At 38.6% G+C, this 18,976-nt stretch overlaps 1 protein-coding gene across 6 annotated transcripts in view; it reads left to right on the forward strand.

Annotated features, from left to right (window-relative positions):
• SLC8A1 (solute carrier family 8 member A1) overlaps positions 1 to 18,976 on the forward strand; it is a 371,105-nt gene that overhangs the window by 35,160 nt on the left and 316,969 nt on the right. For all 6 annotated transcript variants that reach the window (XM_072140722.1, XM_072140726.1, XM_072140724.1 and 3 more), the window contains exon 2: positions 9,066 to 9,128. The gene's annotated coding sequence lies outside the window, so the exon portion shown is untranslated. The remainder of the gene's footprint in view (positions 1 to 9,065; positions 9,129 to 18,976) is intronic.

The raw sequence follows: 18,976 nt of genomic DNA on the forward strand, positions 1-18,976 counted from the left end.
TTACGGTTTATGAAGATGATGGGGTAACACGAGGTAAAAGAATATTTAATGGTCAAGCCATTCTTCTTAGGGAATAGAAAAAAATATAATAAATGGAATTGCTGTCGCTTGAACCACTCAGCCGTCATCTTATATACCAGGTCCAGGGTGAATGGGACTGCAGAGAAGTCTGGTGCCTGTTGGTTGCTGGATAACAGATGGGAGGACGACACAGGACGGGTTAGTAGAAGAGTTAAAACTTCATGCAGTTAATGAGTGTTATAGGCTTGCCTAAAGAAATGGGTTTTAAGAGCACGTTTGAAACTTTGGAGGTTAGGTATTAGTCTGATAGTCCGGGGCAGAGCATTCCATAGAATTGGTGCAGCTCTAGAGAAGGCTTGGAGACGCGAGTGGGAGGTCCGCACTAGGGTAGAGGTTAATCTAAGATCACTGGCGGATCTAAGAGCACGGGTTGGGCGATAGACTGAGATAAGAGAGGAGAGGTAGGGGGGTGCAGCATTATACAGAGCTTTATGGATGAGGGTTATTATTATTTTAAACTGTATTCGAAAGGAGACTGGCAGCCAGTGCAGCGACTGGCATATACTGTAAGCATACATGGTCCCCTTATCAAACGAGCTGTGTCAGGCAGAATTTTGGGTTGTTTTCATGGCTTCCATGTTAACTTTGTCGCCACCCTGCTGTGTAATCCACAAAATATACTGGCAAACTTTTATCATGTACCGATATTATTTGAGCGCTTCTTGCTCACCTCCTTTGGTTCCTCTCTGACACCCATTGGTTTGAAGCCTGAGTCCAATTAGGGTATGTCGCCATGCCACTCTCTAGCCTGCTGCCGCTGCCTCTGCATGCCGTCCCCTATAGTGTCAGGGTCAATTATTGGATGTTTTAGATGTTATCTAGCTTCATTCTGTCACTCTGTCATGGCCATGCTGTTGCCCATAATTTTGGCATAATGGTGCGATTAGGCAGCCTCAGAGGCATCCATGCATGCTGCCCCTGCTGTTTCCTGTCCATTTCCGTGGTGTTTCCATCCTTTTCTGAGGATCCCAGGTGTTTGGCCAAGCTTCCCTGTGCAGAGCCTTGGTCCCCTTGAAAAATGCTCGAGTCTCCCATTGACTTCAATGGGGTTCGTTATTCGAGACGAGCACTCGAGCATCGGGAAAAGTTCGTCTCGAATAACGAGTACCCGAGCATTTTAGTGTTCGCTCATCTCTATTTATCACCTATCCTGCAGACTGCTCATAAAATTTGTTTTAATGACATAATGTTATTATAAATTTCTTTTATTGTGTCGATTACGTTCGCACTCATTTAGGCAAATATCAGTGTTTTTCCTCCTCCTGATTTAACATTCTTAATATGAATTGTTACGAATATTAATTGTGATTCCCAACAAAATAAACAGAATGGCTTCTTCTTGGCATAAAAGTAAGTCTGATGCTGCAGCCAGCACATGGGGATTGTTATTAACGCCGGAAGATGAGAGGAAGGATCAACTGAACCTGTCACTGAAGCCTTGCTGTCACATAGAGGGGAAGCCATTGCTATATAAAGTATCTTAATTCCTTGTAATCTGCCAACAAGGATTGGGGATTGCCCGAGAAAACCACCAAACGGTGCAATGACCCCTTATAAGGAGACATCTTGTATTACCTCAGTACTGACTAATAGGTAGTTCTGTCTAGATAGAATATATGTCTTGGTAAAGTTTTTTTTTTCTTCCAAACTATGGATCAGGCTTATAAGAAGTGTCACTTTTTTGACAAATTTCCTTCAGCAAATACGGAGTTAAGCATATTAGACATGAACCAGATATCAAAATATAGTGTACTGTGATAGGTGCTGTAAATTGTATCATATTGTATCATATGTATTATAACTCAAACCCTACGGGAGTCAAATCTGCCCTGTGTCACTAGAAGTGCTTGTAGCTTTGGAACGCTATAATATATCCAGGGGATTTTGAGATTGTTTTTTCATGACACATTGTACTTCAAATTAGTTTAATTTGGATGAAATCTTTAGTGCTTAGTTATGAAAAAAAAAGACTAAATTTGGCAAACATTTTTAAAAATTCTTTATTTTCAAAGTTCCAAATTCTCTACTTTTGATGCAGATAGTCATTGCACCCAAATAAATTCATGACTTACATTTCCCAAATGTCTGCTTTATGTTGGCATGGTTTTTTAAGATTTCATGTATTTTACTAGAATGTTATGAGGCTCAGAATTTGGGTGCCATTTTTCACATTTTTTGGAAAATCAGCAAAACCCGTATTTAGATGGACCTGTTCAACTTCTAATTGACTGTGAGAGGCCTAAATAATATCTAGACTCGTAAATTACCCCATTATGGAGACTACACCCCTCAACGTATGAAAAAGCACTTTTAAGAAGTTTGTTTAACCCTTTAGGTTTTTTTTAGGGGTTAAAACAAAACGGAGGTGCAGTCCGCAAATTGTAATATTTTGTTCACAATACACTCATTTTGGAAGGAAAATTAAACATTTGAAATGGATTAAATTTAAAAAGGCTCCAAAAAGTTTGATACCCAATTTCTCCCGAGCACACGGATACCCCAGGTGGTAACCTGCTGTACGGGCGCACGGCCGGGCATAGAAGGGAAGGAGGCGCCATCCAGAGCAGATTTGCTATGTCACATTGTACAGGCTATAATTTTTTTTCTTTTTTTATTGTGGACCTATAGGGGCTCATTTATTTTTTGCCACATGAGATGCACTTTTCTGTTACATTATTTTGGGGCATCTATAGCTAATTGGTGAGATTTTATAAAATCTCTTTGTTGATGGAGGAAATTAAAATCATCAATTTTTTGGAAGATTTTTTGGGGGGTTTTTTTTGGCCGTTTACCATACCATAAAAATAGTATATTATTTGTATTATATGGGTCGCCACAATTAAGAAACTACCTCATTTATATAGATTTTTTAATTTTTTTCCAAATTTTCCTGAATAAAAAATAATTTGGCAAAAATGTTAAATCTGACAAATCTGGTCAAGGGCTTATTTTTTGCAGGAAGCCTTGTTCTTTTTAGTGGTCTTATTTTAGATTGCGTTACATTTTATAATTACTTTTTAGAGCATTCTTTAAAGGGTATAAATTAATTAATTTTTTTTTTTGAGAGTTTTTTGAGGTTGCTTTTTACAGGGTTCACTTAGCGGGTCCAATAGTATAGTAGTATAGTTAAAAGTATTAACAAAATATTATCTTTTTTCTGAACATTTTTTGTGGGGGTTTTTTTGCCAGGTAACGATTTATTACACAGATTGTTACGGACGCAACAATACCAAATATGTGGGGTTTTATTGTGTATTTGTGTTTTTTATATTTTATTAAGTGTTTTTATGGGAAAGTGACATTTTAGGAGCTTATATTTTTATGTATTTATTTTTTATTTATTCTTATGTTTAAAGTTTAGTGTTTTTAACTTTTATTACTTGTACAAACTTGAACTTGAACCAGCGGTGGTCTGATCGCTGGTTCAAGTCCAATACACTGCTCTACAATACTTATTCATTGTAGAGCTTTGTAAACTGACTGAGCATGCAGACCCCGGAAGGGGTCTGAATGCTCAGGACATCGGCAGCCCCGTGGCACTCGGCAGACCTCGGGGCTGCCCGGAAGAGAATTGAATCCCGCGGTAAGCTGCACGGGGGATCCGATCCATAGAGGGAAGACCCTTACAAGCCTTGGTCATGCTTGATCGCATCGTGTAAGGGATTAACACTTGCTACATTCGTGAGCCGGTACCAGAAGCGGGACGTTATAGAACGTCCCGGTGCGGGAAGTATCTACCCGCAGGGTAGGGGTTAAAGTGTAGGGGTTAAAGCGAAACTAAACCTTTGGAGCAAAGTTTGTTATTTCAGAAGAAAAAATAGTAAACTTTGTGATATTCTTCATTAAATCATAAGACACTGTCAAGGCATAAGACACTTTGGGTGTGGTCATATGTGGTGCTAAACGCAGTGCTAACATATGGGGGCGGGCTTTGGCCTGATCACATAAATTTTTCCACGGAAACGCAATCACATTCGATAACCAGTTGTTTTATTGTTTTAATGCAACACAGGTGCTGGTCTCCAATCGCCATGGGTGATCACACCCTTTATCAGACTCCGTTATCTCTCAGCTGGCAGTGGATACAGGACAGAAAACTCATTTACACTATCTGCTTATATAAGGAGTTGATTTTTTAAAATAAATATACTTTGTATTTTGTATACTACAAAATGTACTATTATCTGCACTATTGATTTATGCAATTTTGTTGAAAATTAAGTTACCCTTTAAATCATTCAAAGATAGATTTCATGTGTGGAGAAAATTTCAGATCTGCATTATGTAGATTTGCCATATGTCTAATGTGGGGCCAGTCCCCTAATACACTGTAAACATGTACAGCAAATATTTAACTAGGTACCCACTAGTAACATATGACTGTGCATGTCAATGAAATCAGGTTTCAGGCTTCTGTGCTTGAAAACCACTTCCAGGGCTGTATTTGATTGGCAGTTGTCTTTCAGAATCAGTTCCTGGGGAAAGCTGGGTTCAGTTTGTATTCAGCTGTATTAATGGATGTCCGAACCAGTTAGCCACCAGGGGTGGCGTCCAGGCACCCCTTCATAAATCTGGCCAATTCTGATTTCTGTTTTCTGGCTAATTCAGCCTTCAGACTCGTCTGCTTCTCTTTTGCTATTACTTTCCTAATCTGTGTATGTGACCCTTGCTATGTTATTTGACTATTCTATAGATAGATGATAAGATGTCTTGCTCAAGTTGTTTGTCTTGCGGAGATCATGGATCTTGAGGGGATATTTTAAAGAAGAAGAAAAACAACAACAATATTTTATAATTGTTTAATAGTTTAAGAGTTGACAGACAGCTCTTCCCAAGAGCAGCATTACTAACGTGTAAGAAGTAGCAGCTCGGAAACTGTTATATCGCAGCTGTCAATCCACAATGGATGAAACCTCTTGCCAAGACGTAGTATATACCCAGCTGGTGTATGGAAGCATTGCCAACATTACAGTTTCAAAGCTTTTACTGATTTTGGTTACAATAATGGCTTATTCATCAAAAAGCAATAACAGATCAAAAAATATTTATCATGTGGCTTCAAAGTGATGATATTATTATTAACCTAGTTGTCAAAGTTGCATGAAGACTTTTATCTTTATCTTAGGCGACACAAATAATCTGAATACTTGAAATACATAAAGTTCTATCAAAAGCAGCAACAAAGGTGAGACACATACAGTAGAATTCTTTGTAGAGGTATATGTCAACAGGAGACTCTATCAAACAAAAACTTAAAGGGGTATTCCGGGAATATGAACGTCTGATACAAAAACCCATAATGCTATAAATAAATGAATATAACAAAACTCAATGTCATTAGTCACAAAATAGATCTTAAATAGTTTGATTTTATGATTCACAAAATGCTGCAGCCTCTCTAAAGCATGTGGCGTTATCACAAACAGGGGTGCTACTGGAAACTATAAGTCCCATGATCCTTTAGTTCTCAGTAATTCCTCCTCCCTCCTATGCTCTGCTCCCAGTGATATAACAGACTGTCCTGCTCTGTTACATAGTAATGATGTGTAATTGCCATCCCTGCATATTGCCTCACTGAGATGACTTCTCACCACAACACTGGCCATACTGGATGCACTGCAACCAACCCACTACAGCCGAACATAGTGGTGATCACATGACCTGCCCAGGCAGGTGCAGGACATGTGATGTGGACATGTGGCCAGCGGCCATCTTCTGTCCTTTGTCCACTCCGCGTGGAGGAAATTAACAGACTGAGTAAAGGGCCAGTAGAATTTTACTTCTTCATTACAGTGTATGTCACCAGCATTTTCTGCTAAGGGGACCAACATTTTAAATAACAACTAATTACATATTAGCTTATATTATAATGACCCGATTGTATATGAATTATGCTTATTCCTGGAAAACCCCTTTAATCTAAGTATGACATTCAAAAGGAGCCCTAAGGTGACTATATTACCTAAAATGTTGATTGGATCACTCATCAAATTGTAAAGCGTATTATAAATAAGGAAACATTGTCAATGATCAATAGTGGAACATAACGTGCAAAAAAAAACAAATAAATACAACATGTAAAAATACTTGAGCAATTAGAGGTAATTAGATTGGTATGTGATCTTTCATTTTTATAAATTTCCTCCATGGAAATAAATTGTGGCTGCCCACTCCTGCGTTTAGGGAGATATTATTGATACATAGAGGGATTGCCCCCTTTAGCACATCATTGATATGGTTTGTGTATTGGAAAGTTATACAATTTTATATATAATTTCTGTATCATTTCCTCTCTGTTTTCTTGTTGTCATTCAACAGGAATCTTCATAGTTTTTTTCCTGTGGATAAGGCCGGTCCCTGGTCATGTGATGTCACACAGGTGCACAGCTCATTATATACAGAGAGTAATCAGAGCTGTGTGACATGACCCTCTGCTGGGCATTTGTAGGATATAAAATATTCATACAGCTCAGGGCCCATAGTAGTCTTTATCCACGGCTGTGTGTAATTATTTTATTGTTTGTGTAATTATTTTTATCATTTCATGATAATGGCCCACATTTATCAAAGATAGTGCACATAGTGCAGTGTCACTGTGAAGTGTGCAGAGTGTGACAGATTCATGCATTGTGGAGCAGGGTCATGAATCTGGCGCCCCCTGCACTTCTCTGACAGACTGCACTATTTTTTGTTGCACTTTATTCCTGCTGTAGAATTGTGGCGCAGGCGGAATTGTGGTGCACATCGGAAAGAATTTAGGTGCACATTTTTTCTTGGCGCATACACTTTAATAAATGTGGGCCTATGTATTGAATGTCGTTCATGACATTAGAGCTCACCCTATAACAGTGGTGGCGAACCTATGGCACGGGTGCCAGAGGTGGCACTCGGAGCCCTCTATATGGGCACCCTTTCCATCACCCCAGGGCAGGGATCCCCAGACAGGACTTAAGGCCTCTTGCAATCACAGGCAGCCCAGGACCCTAGAAGGACGCTACAATGATGATCCAAACTTCTTCTCCTTCTTTCTACTGTATTGGTGTCCTCAGGTGTCTATAGATTTTAAACCTGTGACAGAACAGGGAGTAATAAGTTGCAACTTAAATTGTTGCATTGGCACTTTGCGAAAAAAAATGTGGGTTTTGGTTGTAGTTTGGGCACTCGGTGTCTAAAAGGTTTGCCGTCACTGCCCTATAACAATTTCAAGTTATATGCCTCTATATGCATTGGTATATAACAGAGCTCAAAGTTAGAGCTTATGTAGAAAAAAGTTCTTGATAAAGCAGTATATAATACTTATATAAGGTATGTCTATACTCTGGGATATGATATAAATGGAGGCTAAAATATGACTTTTGGAAATTGATGCATACAGCCTATACTGTAGTAAGCTAACTGTCTATATTAATCAGTCATTACTAGTCTAATGATACTAATGGGGCTGTATTTTCATAAGAAGCATTTGCTTAACACGTCAACATCACAAATCAAGGACAAATTAAACATTTCACTAATGCAGTCAAAGCTTCAGAAGTTCTGGTAAACATCAGAGCATCTGCTCCATGACTTATGTGACATTTAGTAGACCTCTGTTTATCCATTTTCAATAGTGCATTTCCACATGATTGCAACAGAACCGAGCTGCAAAAATGTTGTAAAAAAGAAATCAAAAGAAATCTCCATTCTCCAGACCAGACTCTAAACTACAATTGATTTAAGGCTTTAGCATGCTGGTAGCATTCATAACCATCAGGTCAATAACTTGCTTAACTAAAGGAAAGCTTAACTAATGCCTCATGTGGACATGCAGGGCTGGCAGCCATCAGGTAATGACCAGGCTCTGCAGGTCACAGGCTTCTTCTTTCTGATTCCTTTTGTGCCTTTTCATGGGCACTACAGCTACTAGTACCATTCTAATGTCAATGTAAAGATGAAGATTTAATCTTTCTAAACTAACAATAATTGTGGTACTGTGTGCAATATATCCAAATATGTCTGTAGCATGTATTCCCAACCATGTCATAGCCTGTATATCTGGTTATATAGCACACAGAAACACAATCAAACTGTTTGAAAAATGAGACACTCATCTTAAAAATGACACGGTAACCATGGTTCTAGCTACTATAAAGCCCAAGATAGGGGCATCTGAGGTGATGTTCCCCATCCAGGCAGAAAGTGACTCTTTTTAACTCATTATTTACATATGAAATTGGAGGCGATTTTCTAAAGATAAATGGGCAAGTTTGGGCTGATGAGGAAATCAAACAATCTATGCTTCACCACTGATTGCAGGTGGGAAAAACCAAATATACCATTGATGATCACAAATGTATAATAAAATGTTATTCCTTCTATGAATCTTACTTAGTTCTGCTTACCGAGATTTCACTTACCCTAAAAAAGTTGCTTTTAAGTCTCTCCCCCCAAAGAATAGGGCAAAAATGTGTTTACCCTTGTAGCAGACGATCCTATGGTAGACCCAGGCTCTAACCCAATAGTGGACCATAACGTTCCAGCAGTAGACAACCAAATTTAGAGACAACTATGTTCTATTTCCTATTCAAATTGAAATAAACTTTGTCCCTTTGAGGTTACAACATGGTATTGTCCCACTTCATCACAAATTTTGTGTTCTTTCCGACCACACTTTTATTATATTTCATATGTCTCTATAATGAGCAGATATCTTTTAGCCCAGTAGCTCCAGCTATATCATCAGGTGATAGTTATTGTCTAATAATTCTAACAGATGTTCCTTTTTATTTTGAAGACTACCAAATATTAACCCTTTACAAATAGATCACTTATTTTGATGGCTTTTTTAATACGATCATATATCTTATCTCCTTCTACGCTCCAGTTCATTTCTATTAGAGTGGTTTGCAGTTTTCTACGCTCCGGTTTGAACTAGAGTGATAGAAGATGCTGCTTTTGTCAATTTTCTAGTGAAATCATGTAATTCTGCTTTTCTTTACTACCAGGAGCTGCTGTTTATAAGGATCGGATGCAGTAAACGGGAGACATCACATTTCTAAACATCAAGGGTGAGTTGTTCCTTTAATTCTTCCTCATGTGGAAAGAAAGAGTCATAAGTTCCACCAAAAATATCTTTACTGCGTTTCCCATTCTCCTTTCCTTCAGCCAAAAGCAATAACAGTGATAAAAAGAAGAAACGTAGATAGATAAGAGCTCCTGGCCCTGGCTTTTCTGGAAAATTGGCTGTAATGTCAGTTTTAGAGGAGTAGAAGCTTGAAAATCTACTTATAGGCGAAACGGACAAGATCAGTGAAAAGCTATGAACCAGAAATCAGCAGTCTGGGAATTTTTTTTGGTACATTCTGTCTGTAAATTGGTTGGACTCGAGTTACATGATCGTTCATCATCTGTAATGACCTATAATAACAAAAAACAAAAGTCTGAAATCTACTTTGAAACCAAATTTGGGTAAAGTGTTTTTCCTGGTTATTAGTAATAAAGGAACATAATGACCTATGTAGGAACAGCTCTTATAGACATGAATGATATATACTATGTTATACAATGGATGGAACTCTCAGCTTCCACTAAGGCAGCTAGATGATCACAGAGTAGGCACACCCCAGTTGCTCTGCGGTCCACTGATCAGTGGCTGATCATCTACATTCCTAGTAAACTATGCCTGGAAAAAAACTTTAATAAACCATTGGTGGAGATTTATCAGTACTTCTACACCAGTTTCTGGTGGTATGCCACAGCCACCAGCAGAGTGGGTGAGCAGGTGGTTTTCCTGCCCAGTGGCAGCACACTATTCCAAAACCTGCAAACTTTCTTTCTTTCTCAGGTTTTTATGCAAAACTATGTCAGGTTGGACATGGTATAGTTTTGCCCAGCAGTTAGCTGCCCGACAGATTGATGAAGAGGCCTAAGTCGGGACACAGAGGTGTGGCCCTTATCAGGGGGCCGCTCATGCTCCGGCATATAATAATTTACCCCCTTTATCCTTTCATATCCCTTAAAGGCTTTGAATGAGTGAACCAAAGCATGCAATGGAAAACGAACCCGGACTTCAGTCAGAAGTTTGGGTATGGCTCATCCCCAGCCACTGGTAACAACCGTAAATGGTGCCATCAGTGACTCTTTAAAAGCAGTTGGCATTTTGCTAAGGGTCGTTGTTCCCTGCCGGCAGGATAGTTGCTTCCCGTTGGCACCAATCGTGGTTGTTACCGCTCGAGTGGGTGAGTCAAAGCTGAAGTTAGGGTTCATTTTCAACAAACTTCAATGGGTCTGCTCATTCCTAATAAATTTCATTTATTTTGAGCTGAACAATAATTTTGTAAAAGGTTTCTAAAATAAATATTTTGGAGAGAAGCTTTGACGCTTTCCTTTATCACAATTTATACTAAGCTGCACAATGCCGCTAAGTAGCAAATTTATCAGACTGACAACCAGAATTTATCAGTCTCATGGCTTTATTTCGAGCTACTTACTCCCCTACGGTCAAGATGCATGCAATCAAAGGGAACCTGATGGGGTGATTTGCGACCAAATCACTTACAGGTTCTTGTGGATCATTGGTTTACTGTCACTAATCGCCTTATATTATTTATTTTCATGGCCCGAGTAAAAAAAATTTCTACTTATTCCAGTCCAAAGCTCTCGGCACCGATACACTCATTCAGTGATCCGGTGCAGGCCATTCTTCAGTGTAGGTACGTTCTTCATTGATACATCTACACTGGCTTCATTGTAACATTGCACAAGCTCCGGGACCTCCAGAGATGAATCTGATGCATCTTATTGAACTCGTCTATATTCAATTATAAAAATGTGTTATTTGTATAATAACCACGGACAGAGATGTTACAAGACTATTTCGGACACTAAATCACCAGTCCATAAGGACCTGTAATTATTATTTGATACTGTGCTGTCAGACAGTTTTAATACGTAACTTTATAATAGTTTTATTTTCGTACTTACAAGTTACTGATTTGCTTGTCCTCGATTTTATCTAATTTAGTATCTTAGAGAAAATATGTTCCACATTATGGCATAATGAAAACCTTAAAACATTCCTCTCCATATGCTATAACTACTGGAAAATTAAATTATACAGCATTGACTTGAACCTGTTTAGGAAATTGATAGTTAAAGTCAATTTAATGGGTACTTAAATGTGACATTAACATTTAAAGTGACATAGGATCTTAATATATGGAATTATATAATGTTTATTAATATATTGCTCTGAAAATCAGAGGGCACCTATGCCGCCCAACATATCCAAAATAAAAATGGGGTTTTGATGCACTACTGCTCATGTCTTACTGCTTTATCTGCACCACATTACAATTCCCCCATTATCCCAATAGGTTACTCTATATACCATCCAATAGCAACTGGTCATAGGCTGGTGTTATACACTTGGCTTCTATATTTTGTGTCTTACTGTAATCCTCCTTTCCTCTCACTGTGAGTCAATGGAAATCCCATACATCTCTTTGTAAGAAAACTAGTCCTACTGATAACAGCCTGAGAGCAAACAGGACAAATACATTCTACCCTGTGAAGCTACTGTGAATCCCATCATATCAAAAATCATTTGGATAGACGGCTTTGATTAGACATTTACTTCATATAGATTATTAGAAAGATAGGCCAATGACATATAGTACATAATGATGACTCTACTACGACATTGTATGAATTTCACTGCCTTTAATAAATGTCAAGGGGCATTATATTTCCCCATATATAATTCCCACAAATGTTATTTTCATCCACGTGCTATCCATTTTCTTTAGCTAATGGCACAATGACACATTGGGGCACATTTACTTACCCGTCCCGTTGACGCCGCCGATCCGGAATGTCCAACGAGTATTCGATTTCTTGAATGTGTTGCTTTCCCCACTCAGGTCCGCCAGAGTTCCCCATCTTCTTCCCGGTGTATGTGAGTGCTGATCTTGCATGCAAGCCGGCGCTGATGCGCCACAATCCGATTGCGTGCGACACAATCTTCTGTGCGATTCAGCGCAGAACAGAAATAGTCGAGAAATCAGGGGCATAACTACAGTGATAATAGACATAGTAGCTGCTTTGGGGCCTGCAATATCAGGGCGCCCTGTCAACCGACCTGACTCACTAAGGAGTAGAGGATGTGCACCATTATATACATATTATGCTGCAGCATTAAATGTGAAAGCCTGCTATGGGACCATGCCTCTCCTAGTTGAAAAATATAGATGCCTCATGGTTGTCATCTGTGTGGTAACTGTATTTGCAGATTGATGACTAAATAACACAGTCATGTGACCCTTCTAGTGATTGGCACAAGCTATTGATGTGTTACATGAGCCCCTCCGTGCTGCAGCTTCACAGATTATTTCACTGTCTCCACCTCTGCTCTCTCAGCACTTCCAATCCCACTGCAGCAGAGGCAGTTTCAGTACAGAGTGGGAGGTGGAAAGTGCTCCCGCACAGTGGAACAACCTGTGAATCTGCAGCACAGAGGGGCTCTGGTATACCCCCAGAATCCTTCTGGCTCATTAGAATCATTTTGAGCGTTGATCTTTGAAATAAGAAGCCCATAAATAATAAATATTATACATTTTCCAGAGTCACGGTGCCTGGGTCTATAAGTAAGTGCCACTGGTTTATCATGCTAGGTTTTGATGGTAGATTTCCTTTTATACTCTACATTAAATCCCTGTCCACCTTATTCATGATGTTTAAAAGTCATTTTCAAGCCCTTTTGGAAACCTTGCCAGTAAGTTTTTACTTTCGTTCTCCGTAATAATACACAATTGTCATTTTCCTAATTTAAAAGCTTGGACACATCCACCGCAAACAGTTCAGATGTATCATTAGTGCATTAAAATTGCCAAATGGCTGGTAATATTATTGTATCTGTGATGGGAAGCCAAAGATGTTGGTGCTTCTCTGCAATGCGGTTCCTCGGCCAGGCATTCGTCATTCCGCAGCGTAAACAATTGTAATAAATCTATTACAGTAACCCTGGTTTGGGGAGAGAAATGCTTGCTTTGTGGTGAGCAATAAAAAGTGAAGTACTAAATCACGCTATTCCGAAGATATTCCCGAGATTTTTCTTATAACCTCAATGGCCAAACACATTATTCTACAGAAGGTTCAGCGCTTACAGTTTTGCCTTAAATCTATTGGTTGCTGACATTTCCATTCTGCTACAATCTCACCCACATCCATAGTAGACTGCACAGGACACTTGTTACTTCTGACCGTAATTCTTCCCTCTACTAAGTGAAACACCAATATACAAGAATCCTGTAGACCATATAATAAGAGACCGATTGGTTCAATCTCTATTTATGAGGGTAAAAGACTGAAATTTTTACAAAATACAATCCTGTAATCTTATTGGTTGTAGCATTATAACTAGGCAACAGCATGGGTTTTTGAGTGATTGTACCCCCTGGATGTAGTCCATTTAAACTTCGATAATGTGTTCATAAACCTGTAATGGACTAGTGAAAAGTACAACAGGTGTTTTGGTGATAGAAAACAGATGGCAGTTATTAAAGAGGATCTTTCACCAACTTACAGATAGGAAGATTAACATACTATAGTGCAGGGACTACTACACAGATTCAGGGCCCTTAATTTAGTCTCTAGCCCCCACAGGTGCTGAAATATCAGTCTCAATATCTGACCATTGTAATCCTCCCCATTGTCAGAGAGGAGGTGTTGGAGCAGTAGGCATGTGTTATGATACTCTACTCTGACACTGAAACACTGAGATTATCATAACACATGCCCCATTCTCTGCTCCAGCTCCTCCTCTCGGACAGTGGAGAAGATTATAATGGTCTGTTACCAAGATATCTCAGCAACCATGGGGGCTAGGAAGAAAATTCAAAGTGCCAACCTCTACAGGTATATCACCGTATTTTTCGGACTATAAGGCGCACAAAAAATACTTTAATTTTCTCAGAAATCGAAGGTGTGCCTTCATAGTCCAGTGCGCCTTATATATGAACCGTACTTACAGACAGCTGCCTTGAACTGTGCACAGGTCTGCCACCTGCTGGTCACCGGTGCGCCTTATATATGAACCTAGATATTTTAGCAGGCATTTATTGATGGTGCGCCTTATAATCCGGTGCGCCTTATATATGAACCTAGATATTTTAGCAGGCATTTATTGATGGTGCCCCTTATAATCCGGTGCGCCTTATAGTCCGAAAAAAGTATGGTAACCACATCTGTGAGGTGGTGCAAGGTCCTCTTTAATATTATAGGCACAGATTGATCAAAGTTACCAGTGTAGCACCATATGGCTCGGTATATGACAACCATTCTTTTTTAATATATTTATAAATGAACTAGAGAGGAAGTAAAATTCAAGTTCTGTAGATGATACTACGCTCTGTAAATTAATCAGCACAGAATGGATAGCATAACAATATAACAGAGGAGAAAAGAAGTTTTGGGGGAGCATTGGCAAATGAAATGAAGGTAGATCAATGGGGGTTATGCAGTTATTTATGAATAAACTGGCAATTATACAGTCACGGGACTGTGTATGGTTCTTTGGAGATGAGTTGCCTAGATTTTATACATTTTGAGAGGAATAACAAAAGAATCAACGTAAAGTTTAAAAAATAGATGGTCCAAAATTTTTTGATTCGTCCCTTTATGTCACCAATATGCTGTTTATGTCATTCTATAAAAATAATAAAAGTTTAAGAAATGTGTAGGTCTATAGGTCTCATCTAAGACTTTGTAATAAAGGTAGTACACACAATCCTCTAAGTGACGTAAATAAATAATAGACTTTTTGCACAAAGTTAATACATGCAATATAATACTTAACACTTTGCTGTAAATAAATAATAAGGTGCTTATGTATTGATTGTATACGGCCTTTACTTGTATCACGTACAAATACTGTGCAGCATGACTGTCAGTCATAGGTTGAACTTTATTGTATCTTCATGGTAAAAATGTAATCTCATACGAAATTATAGCTACTTTAAGGAAATCTACCAACAAAATTAAGCATGATAAACCAAGGAAACCTACTTATAGATTCAGGCGCAGTGACTGTGGTAATCTTCTTATATTTGTTATCCATCGCCTCCTTACTTCAAAAATCAACTTTTAAAATGATGCTAATGAGCCTGAGGGGCTCCATTACAGACTATTACATTGTCTCACCCTCCCCCTGCTCCCTCAACAATGAAATTACAGCAAGATTATAAAAAGCAGGGGTGAGGGTGAGACAGAGCAACAACCTGTAAAGCCAGATCCTAGCCTCTCAGACTCATCAGCATAATTTTAAAAGTTGATTTTAGAAGGTAACTATAAGAAGATAACAGAAATCTGTTAAACCCCTGTTTAAAGGGTATCCATACATAAACATAGAGAGAGATGACGGCACTCACCGGTTCCAAAAGCATGAAAAGCGTCCTTTATTGGTGGGGAAGCATGCAGGGGGGTAAACAGACAGGTTCTGGCAACAGCCAAGACAAGACTAATCAACCTGCGCTGGATCACTCATACACAGTGGCTGGGGGATATTGCAGAAATTGATTATTCTGCCTGGCAGGGAGAACAGTTAACTAATGTGAAAGCGTAAGCAGTGAGCCCAGGCACAGAAGCAAGACAGCTTCATTATCATAATTGTATGATTGTTTTATCAGCAAAACCACTCAGATCAGGGATTAAACAAGATATAATCCTGCATAGTGTGAATCAGCAGTCTCAAGGTATGCTTGGTACATAATGCATCAAATCAAATGGTAGGTTTCCTTTAACCAGTGGCTAAATATCATCTTTCAGATGCAAACATGCATTAACTGTATTGTGAGGCGGAACCGGTTCTACATTTTTCTATGGGATGAATAAATTCTGTGTCTAGAGCTCTATGTTCCACAAAACCATGCCTAGTATCAATCCTGTGATTTACTCTACATCTCTGCCGCTTTATTGGCTATTTTGCCGTCCTTTCCTGAAATCAACTAATTAAGCTAATATTATTTTCATAATGAGTTCAGAACAAGAGTTTTTCCCAGTAGACAATAATAGTCAAATTCTTTATGAAAGCAATACTGTCCTTATAAAAAGTAAGTGCTTCTTCTAAAAACATAATTCCTAGCAACCAGGGGAAAATATGAACAATATTGAAATGAATAATGCAGTACTGTGCATTATAAGTGACAAGCAAAGGAAGAGGATCATGTGAATGATAGCAATAAGTAGAACTGCCGGGTAGATGAATGCGACTTCTGCAATAATATCATGATTAACATATTTATTAATGCTCCTTTATGGAATTTGGAGACTAAATATATCTGAAGCGATATAACAATGGCTGGATAGTTGTCCCTACTCTTAATATATTGGTTTTGTTGCGAGACAAAAATCTACCTGAATGAGATTAAATTTGAGATAATTTGCCTTATTTTACGGCCAGTAATAGGTGCTTTCAGTGTATTACACCCAAGCATTTTGAAACTGTGTACTCATAGTTTCTAGTCATGATATCTATCTTTTTATATCATATATATAATCTGTTTCATTTTACCTTTTGTTTAACCCTTTAACTTCTCCCTAAATTCGTGGACTCAAAAAGGATTGATCAAACTAAAAGGGATAACTAGCAAAAAGAGAATCAATAATATCTGTATCTTAATCACCCAGATAATATTGCAATGCAGCAGAGAAAGCTCTGAATGAGCCCTGTCTATAACACCGGTGGTGGGGTGATATCCTCATATCAACTCCATCCTTTAACACAATCCAGTGTAGAAGAGACTGCTGCACCTTTGAGCAAGAAAACTCCTATTCTGTCTCCTAATTTATTTATTAATTGATCAATTTATTATAAGGGATCAAGTAATGGGATGATTGTCTCCTGGGGTAGACACACACAATGCAGCAGGCTAATATAAATTAAAATAAGTCACATTGAATCATCTATCTGGCTCTAAACACTTAGAAGTCCTATCTCAGCAGGTGTTGGCCTAAGTGCATTTCACCCATTGCCACAGCTCCACAGAGTTTGTGTCTGGTCTTCTGCTTAACTGCTTTTCTTTTTGGAGGACCCATAGGAATGGCTTCCAAGTAATTTATACAGATTGCCTAGCTGCTGCTTATAGGTCCTCATCAACTGGCCAGGATTCTGAGTTCTGAATACAAAACGTTTCCTATGTAAGATACCCTGTTTCCGTATCTATTTTCGTCAGCATTCAGCACTTATAGTTCAGGCTCCTAAGGTTTCTACTGGAGTAAGGTCCTGGTAGGGAGATTAGCCTTTAGGTTTTGACCTTGATTGTTCTCTGTGTAGTCTCTGTGTAGTTTGTCTAATTTTTCATCCTTTCCATTGCATGCATGTAGTGTAGGGACCACCACCCAGTTGTCGCTTGCAGCTTAGCACAAGACCAGGAAGTAGGCAGTTCAGTGCTTCTTACCCCTTTTTTGACAATTTGATTAATCTATCTTTCTATCTATCATCTACCTGTATATCTACAAAAAAGAAGAACTCACTTGGAGGCTAACAGATAAAAATAATATAAATGGGTGCACGCTACCACAGGGCAGGGCAGCTAAATCTACAAAACTATCAATGAGAGAAATAAGTGAAGAAAACGGTGGTCATACTTTCGTTACAAATCTTATATCTATCTGAACAAAAGATAGTAGCACACAAACAAGGTTAAAACAAGGGTGATACCTTGTCCACCGAAGGTACTTAATTTCAGCGCCATCCGGGAGTCTTTCTCAAGCAGTAATGTGGTTAAAAAGCAATGTATATAAAGGAAGTGGCTCAATCAAATAAGCATACAAAATCAGGTGTACATAGTCACAGGTGAAGAAAAGTAACCATAATTACTGTATAATTAGATTATAATCTAAAGGAATCATTTTTTGTTGTTAAAATAATGTTTATGTTGTCATATGTAAAACCATGGAATTCAAAGAGGGGTAGCTTTTTATGTCATGATTACATGTATTGAACACAAAACATTTTCCTGCATTACTTTTCACAGTGTATACTGAATATACAGTACTGCATATATAATGCCTAGAATTATGAATGCATTAGTCCTGGACTATCTTCTAAAAGATCACTTGCCAGGGGACTTTTTATGTTTCTTCCCCCTGACTATACCAAGAAACAGAGAATATCAAGGTTAAAAAGGCGTTTGGAGGACGCTTGTTTCTCACAGACCACCCTGTACTGCCGCGTGTCATTGCCAGTGCTGCTTTCTTATAGTCCAGTAAATGTCAAGTGACTCAATGCGACCCTTCTCAGAAACAGCCAATAACACTGATCTTTTTTTAATAATGCTCCAGGATTCTTTTATGACCTCCCTAAATAAGCCGTACCATATACCTAGAACATGTTATTTCCTTTTATTTATGTCCAGAATTACATTGGATACCTGCTTCCTCGCTTGGCTCTTCCTGATCATTGCTGACAAGAGACAGCGTGGCTTATATTACAAAGGCTTCATCATTTCTGTACTTCACAATGGGGATCTGCTACTTATAAATTCAGTTCCCTTTGTCTGATCATTCTCAGATACAATAAATCTCCAATGACAGCCAGAATGATCAATTAGTTAATTCTGCTAATATATAATATTATTAAATGCAGCTAACATTATTCTAAGTGCTAAAAGAAAGGACAACTTTTTTCAAATGCTCGTTTTTGCGCTACCGATCTTGGTAGCCATTACCATCGGGGCCAGCACCGGACATACCTGGGCGTGCGCCGAGGCCCAGAGTATGCCCACAGGGCTGTACATAAGGAATTCATGGGGGTGAGAGGGGGCTGTATTTAATGAATCAATAGGGGGGCTGTTTGGTATGATAAGCTAGGGAACAGGATGTTTAAGTTTATGAAATTTTAATGCCGCCATGTGAATTC

Source organism: Engystomops pustulosus, chromosome 3 (assembly GCF_040894005.1).
Source record: "Engystomops pustulosus chromosome 3, aEngPut4.maternal, whole genome shotgun sequence".
Classification (NCBI taxonomy): domain Eukaryota; kingdom Metazoa; phylum Chordata; class Amphibia; order Anura; family Leptodactylidae; genus Engystomops; species Engystomops pustulosus.